A 7,382-nucleotide genomic window follows, 5' to 3' on the forward strand; every position below is an offset into this window, starting at 1 on the left:
ACTGGGGATCTGTATCTGGGGCTCATCTAGTTGTCCTGGTCTCCGCTGTCTTTCAGGGCTGTAGAGGTCTTCTCTAGGTGCTGATCCACCATCTGGGCTGGATACGTACTGGATCCGGGTGACTGCAGTGACCATCTGATCTGGATACAGACTGGATCTGGTGGCAACTGTGACCTCGGAATAAGAGAGAAACAGACTAATATTTGCATAGATGCCATTCTTCTAACAATGTAGCAAGTACATCGGGTGTTATGGGAAGTGTTCCCGGTTCCGGATGTCCTAATTAATGCAGTCTGAGAATCCTTTAACTGATTTGAATATTAGAAATGTGTTAGTGTGTTATGTGTAAACCAGGTTAAAGAGATGGGTATTTAATCTAGATTTAAACTGACAGAGTGTGTGTAACCCTGCTCAGCAATACAACAATGTGGACAGGGGTAGGTTACCTTGTACATTTTTTTTTTTTTGTAGTACATGCCAACATCTGCTTTATCAGTTACTAATGAAAGCTTATTGTAAGGATCTACAAGTTGTGTGCCAACAGGATGACATGCAAAACTAATGCCTCATATTTCACAAGTCACAAGACACAAATCAGATTAAGCAGAGGATTTGTCCGGTTCCCGTGGTCTCGAGGTGACAAGGTCTTAAAAGAGGATCTGTCGAAATGTGTCTTTCAAAGGAAAGATTGCTATCAAATAGCACACCTAGGTTCCTAACTGATGACGAAGAATTGACAGAACAGTCATTAAGTGTCAGACAGTGTTCTAGGTTATTACATGCAGAGTGTTTAGGTCCTATAATTAACACCTCTGTTTTTTTTCAGAATTTAGCAGTAAGAAATTACTCGTCATCCACTTTTTTATATCAACTATGCTTTCTGTTAGTTTTGCAATTGGTATGTTTTGCGGGGCCACGAAGAAATATAGAGCTGAGTATCATCAGCATAACAGTGAAAGCTAACACCGTGTTTCCTGATGATATCTCGGTTATTACATGCAGAGGTTTTAGGTCTGATAATTAACACCTGTTTTTTCAGAATTTAGCAGTAAGAAATTACTCCTCATCCAATTTTTTATATCGACTATGCATTCTGTTCATTTTTCAAATTGGTATGTTTCGCCGGGCCGCGAGGAAATATACAGCTAAGTATCATCAACATAACAGTGAAAGCTAACACCGTGTTTCCTGATGATATCTCCCAAGGGTAACATGTAAAGCGTAAAAAGTAATGGCCCTAGTACTGAGCCTTGAGGTACTCCATACTGCACTTGTGATCGATATGATACCTCTTCATTCACTGCTACGAATTGATGGCGGTCAGATAAGTACGATTTGAACCATGCTAATGCGTTTCCATTAATGGCAAGAACGTTTTCTAGTCTTTTCAAAAGAATGTTGTGGTCAATAGTGTCGAACGAAGCGCTAAGATCCAGTAGCACTAATAGAGAGATACAACCACGATCAGATGATAAGAGCAGGTCATTTGTAACTCTAATGAGAGCAGTCTCAGTACTATGATACAGTCTAAATCTTGACTAGAAATCCTCACAGATACCATTTTTCTCTAAGAAGGAATATAATTGTGAGGATACTACCTTTTCTAGTATCTTGGACAGAAAAGAGAGATTCAAGATCGGTTTGTAATTAACAAGTTCTTTGGAGTCTAGTTGTGTTTTTTTGATGAAAGGCTTAATAACAGCCAGTTTGAAGGTTTTGGGGACAATTTCCTAATGACAATGACGCAGGTCATTTGTAACTCTAATAAGAGCAGTCTCAGTACTATGATACAGTCTAAATCTTGACTAGAAATCCTCACAGATACCATTTTTCTCTAAGAAGGAATATAATTGTGAGGATATTACCTTTTCTAGTATCTTGGACAGAAAAGAGAGATTCAAGATCGGTTTGTAATTAACAAGTTCTTTGGAGTCTAGTTGTGTTTTTTTGATGAAAGGCTTAATAACAGCCAGTTTGAAGGTTTTGGGGACAATTTCCTAATGACAATGACGAATTAATAATAGTCAGAAGAGGATCTATGACTTCTGGAAGCACCTCTTTTAGGAGCTTAGATGGAGTAGGGTATAACATACATGTTGTTAGTTTAGATGATTTAACAAGTTTATACAACTCTTCCTCTCCTATAGTAGAGAATTTGTGGAATTGTTCCTCAGAGGATCTATAGCACACTATCTGATGTGATACTGTAGCTGACGGCTGCATGGTTACAATTTTATCTCTAATAGTATCGATCTTGAAAGTAAAGTAGTTCATAAAGTCATTACTGTTGTGCTGTTAGGAAATGTCAACACCTGTTGATGCTTTATTTTTCGTTAATTTAGCCACTGTATTGAATAAATACCTGGGGTTATGTTTGTTTTCTTCTAAAATAGATGAAAAGTAAGCCGATCTAGCCGTTTTTAGAGCTTTTCTAATAGTAGAAGTACTTTCCCTCCATCCAATATGAAATACCTCTAGTTACCGCTAGTTTAGCAGCTGAATACGTTTATATTATATAAAAATATAGATTCAATTTTCTTTATCATTATGGCATGTTAAATATGTCATGCCACACAGTTTAACAGTTAAAACTCTATTTTATATCATGGCAGGTGTGAGCATGCAGATGTATATTAGTATTGTGGGATTCATTGAATCTAGAGCAGGAAACAACAGGCCTAACGTCCTCTGAGGGCTTCTAACAATGGATAACTCTGGAAGTGGAAGTAATTTGACTGACAGATGTTATTTAATGCTGTGAAAGCCTAGTTACATCATCAAGTTGTTCTGAGGTATTGGAAATGCTAAGGAATTCAGATAAATCAGCAAAAATTACTTACAAAGCAGTCTTTTGTGGTAGAAGTGATGGTTCTACCATACTTGTAACAAGGAGTAGAATTTACAGTTTTAGCTATATGAAGTTTGCACAAGACTGATCTGAGATCTGAGATCTGACAAAATCTGACAAAAAAAAAAAAAGGAGCTGACAAAATTACGATTTAAAATCAAAGCATAGCTCACATTCACTAAAATACTGAAACGCTAATAATGATGCTGATTTAAAATGACAACGCCAGTGATTGACAGTCAAAGCGAAGCGTGGTTTGAACGGCCCGCCCCCCAGCTGACCTGGATGTTTTGATTGGTTTTGCACCCGAGTCAGACCTGTCTGTTATTGGCTGAAGCACAGGGCTCCACCACAGGAGTTTGAAAAGTGCCCGTCAAACGTCGGCTTGCGCTGTTTCTCCATCGGCACCTTCTTTGTCCATTTTTTTTTTTTTGTAGTTTGTACTTTTGGTGAAAAATAAATGTAGTGAAGTTAAATATTTTAGTTTTATTCTACTCAAGTAAAAGTACCACAATTTAATTATACTCAATAAAGTAGAATTTTTTTTAAAATGTACTCAAGTACTGTAACGAAAGTATTTGTAATTAGTTACTTTCCACCTCTGATCAGTTAAAAATACAAATAAATACATACATTTCATTGACACTGACAAGCTAAACCAACATAGGCCTATCTGATCATTACCAGGTCAGGACAGGATAATATTTACTGTCTGATGTCCAGAGCAGTGAAAAAGATGAGACATCTGTCACCGCTCGCTCCGATCAGCACCTTTGATGCGTGCTCCTGAAACTACAGCATTTGCACATGTTTTGAAGCCTTTTATATTAAAATATTCCAGCGATTGTATACAATCCACCCATTAGAACACACTGTAAAAAATTTCAAGCTGTTTCAACTAATTATTATTTAGTAACTAGTTCTACATAAATTTTACGTTAAGTGTGTTAAGTGTTGCCTGAATTATTCTTTAGTTGGCTCAACCTTTACTGAAATAGTTTTGTAGTCCATTCAATTAAAATGTTTTAATTGATCAAACATTTAGAAAACTACAGCAAATTAGGTCAATTAAAATGTAACCATTTACTCCATGTGTTTCGTATGTTACCTCAAATAAGATTTATTATTTGGTCATCATAAGAAATTGCTGTGGAACTAGTTATTATATTTTATACTGAGTTTAAGAAAATTATTAACTGGTGTCTATCAATCACTAAAAACACACACATTACAACACATAATAGCCTTTATTTAATAACAATCTGCATTTATAACATTTGTTATACAGACTAAACATGCAGGCTTAAAAGGATAGTTTACCCAAAAATGAAAATTTGCAGTTAATTGACTCACCCTCAGGCCATCCAAGATGTAGTTAATGTTTTTTCTTCAATTGAACAGTAAAGGAGATTTTTAGGTGAAACCATTGTTGTCTTTGGCAGTTCATAAACTGCACGTCTCTGGCTGCCGGCTTTTGAGAGTTAAATAAACATGTACAGACAAGACCAAATTACTAAACGCTCCTGAGGACACATTGAGGTCTTATGAAGCTAAACAATCAAAAACCGGCAGCCACAGATGTGTAGTGTATGAATCGCCAAGGATCACTGTTTCAGATAAAAATCTTCTTTACTTTTCTACTGAAGAAAAAAGTCACTGCCATCTGGGATGACCTGAGGGTCAGTAAAATAACAGCAAATTTCCATTTTTGGTTGAACTATCCCTTTAAAATGCTCCAGTTGTCAAACATTACATTTGTAATACAACTGCAAAATTTATTTTAAACATTTGTTTAATGAACTTAAAAAAGACTAAAGTTAAACAAAAGGTTTGCAAACAAGCATGTGCAAATATTAATACTGTTCACAATTACATCTTTAAAATGAGGCAGGAGTCAGAAAAAAATAATTAACCTGGTGTTACAGTTCAACTGAACTGAGTCAAGTAAACTCCAGTCTCTGTATTTACATAGCGCTTTTTACAAAACAGATTGTCAAAGCAGCTTTACAGTATTAAACAGAAAATCGTGTGTTGAAGGAACCAAAACTCCATCGTTCTTCTCTGGCCAGACGAAACCAGCAGTTTAATTGCAGGCTGCAGCAAAGTCAGATTGTGCAGAGGACTGGTCTGGTTCCTGTGGTCTTGTCCCGATGGCCGTCTAGGAGACTGTTGTCCTAGGAATCTAGTTGTCCTGGTCTCCTCTAACATTCAGGGCTGTCGAGGTCATCTCTAGGTGCTGATCCACCATCTGATCTGGATAGAGACTGGATCTGGGTGGCTACGGTGACCTTGGCATAAGAATGAGACAGTCTAATATTAGTGTAGATGCCACTGAGAACAATAAAACACATTTTAATTGTAGTAAAAACTCTAAACATTTACATATATTACCTTAAGTCTTAGTGTTGAAAGTACACACACTCTATGTAGTTGCAGTGGAGTGGTCTGGTCACATGGCAGTGTTTGATGCCCTGGAAGAACTGACTGGCCAGCATCTGAAAACTTGCAACGATGACAAAGCATCAATAAAACCTTTGGCCACAGCCTGATGGAGAAAGAAAAGTACAATTTATCTCAAAAAATGAAATGATGCCTTTTAAATAATTTAAAATGTAACAATATCAGTTAATTAAATTTGTGATGAAACAGAAGTTGCAAACTTTTTTTTTTTTTGGCACACAAACAAACAAAAAATCTCAATCCACTGCAAAACACAGGGAGCACTGATGTTGACTGTGTTCATTTGTTGCAAGGATTTGTAACAGAACATGCACATTTCATATTATAAGTCTACCTTAAACAGCATAAAAATAATAGCAAAATATAACGGCACTGCCTGTTGTTGATAAATACCAGTGGTGACGTTTTACAAATTGATTGATCAATTGTCCCAATGCTTTGTAAGCCATGGTCTCTTTACCAGTGCAGGAACTCATGTGCACGATCTTGTGATTCACTACCTAGGAAATTGCTTTGAAAACGGCAAGGGATTCAGTTGTTTATTCTCATTCGGAACGACGAACTCTCTTCCGAAGTCCATTCACGAGAACAGAAACGCCATTTGGAGAAACGCTTGTTTGAAAAAAAAAAAAAAAAAAAAAGCAAATCCTTCGTAACCCTTCATTCAATGTTTTTAAAATATATTTGTGTAGACTTAATATAATATGTCTTCTCAACTAAGCCCAAGCAATAAAATGAGCTCAACTTAAATATTTTTGCCCTTGCAACATTTTGTTAATTGGATTTTTTACAGTGCACATCGAGAGCTAAATTCAGGTGTTTGTGAGCTGTTTTGTGTGTAACTAGCTACTGTATGTTTCCATCCACCTATTCTTATGCGCATTTTGGATTATCGCATAAAAACCGCTGGATGGAAACGCCAAGATGCGCATACATTCTAAAAATGCGCATAAAAAACTTATGCACACAACTGCGTAAGATAAACTTTTTGTCCGATAAGAAAAAATGCGCATAAACTATGATGGAAACACGTTTACCGAATAAATTCCACCATGCGCATTGAAAAAGTCATGTGACTTTGCGCTATGAGACGGGATAACTTGACTAACTAGCGGATCGATCTCGTTCACAGCATCTATATGTTGTTTTGGTCATTCTGAAATGCCTGAGGAAAGTCTGTCATCAAAGTATTTCTGTATAATTAATGTCTTACATGACTGCGTTCCCAAACAGCAGCATCCAGCTCTGAAAGCAGTGACTGCATTTATCGTGTTATGTCTGCTCTCTCTGAAGCGCACGTAATTTATTACATATGAAAATTATTATATTCAGTAGCTTCTCCTAGTTTTCTTAGAGATATTTAGTGCCAGTTTATCAGGAAGTGACGGTTTTGTTCTCTTTGACTCATTGGATGGAAACGGTGCTTTATTCGCAAAGGTTTTATGCGATATTCCAGTTTTGCGCATAAGTTAAATTTGCATCTTTGGATGGAAACATAGCTACTGAAAGCCTCGCGTCGGATTTCTCAGATCGCAAGCTGCATTAAACCTCATTAAACTTCTTTATTTTAGCGTGTTTTAAAGCCTTATAAATTAAACACTCCAGCGAATTTACAGAATACAACTATAATAACATATTAAAGAGCTAAGTTGAGCGCATGTGAGCTTTTTTTTATGTTTCACTGACATCCGCGTTGCGTCGGAATGCACAAATGGCCTACATACAGAAACTAGATAATTTACATGTGTTTTAAAGCCTTGCACATGATTGAAGACCATACAAATAGAAGGACATATTAAAGAGGTAAAATGAGTGCTTATGAGTGCTTGTGAGATATTCTGTTTAACTGCAGAGCAACGCGTGAATTCTCAGAGCTCGAATGGACAAACACAGACAAGATTACTTCAAAATACATGATAGCTTGGCGAATATCATCGAAAGCAATCGTTTATGTCTCTGAGGTGGATCATTTTGAACATTATATTGGATTTAAACATTAAAGCGACTACATTTGCCATCTGTCTTCAATGTTAATCCATAATTAAACAGAGAAAATCATTCATTTGTCTTGTCT

This window comes from Sinocyclocheilus anshuiensis, unplaced genomic scaffold, assembly GCF_001515605.1.
Source record: "Sinocyclocheilus anshuiensis isolate Anshui unplaced genomic scaffold, SAMN03320099.WGS_v1.1 scaffold1133, whole genome shotgun sequence".
NCBI lineage: Eukaryota > Metazoa > Chordata > Actinopteri > Cypriniformes > Cyprinidae > Sinocyclocheilus > Sinocyclocheilus anshuiensis.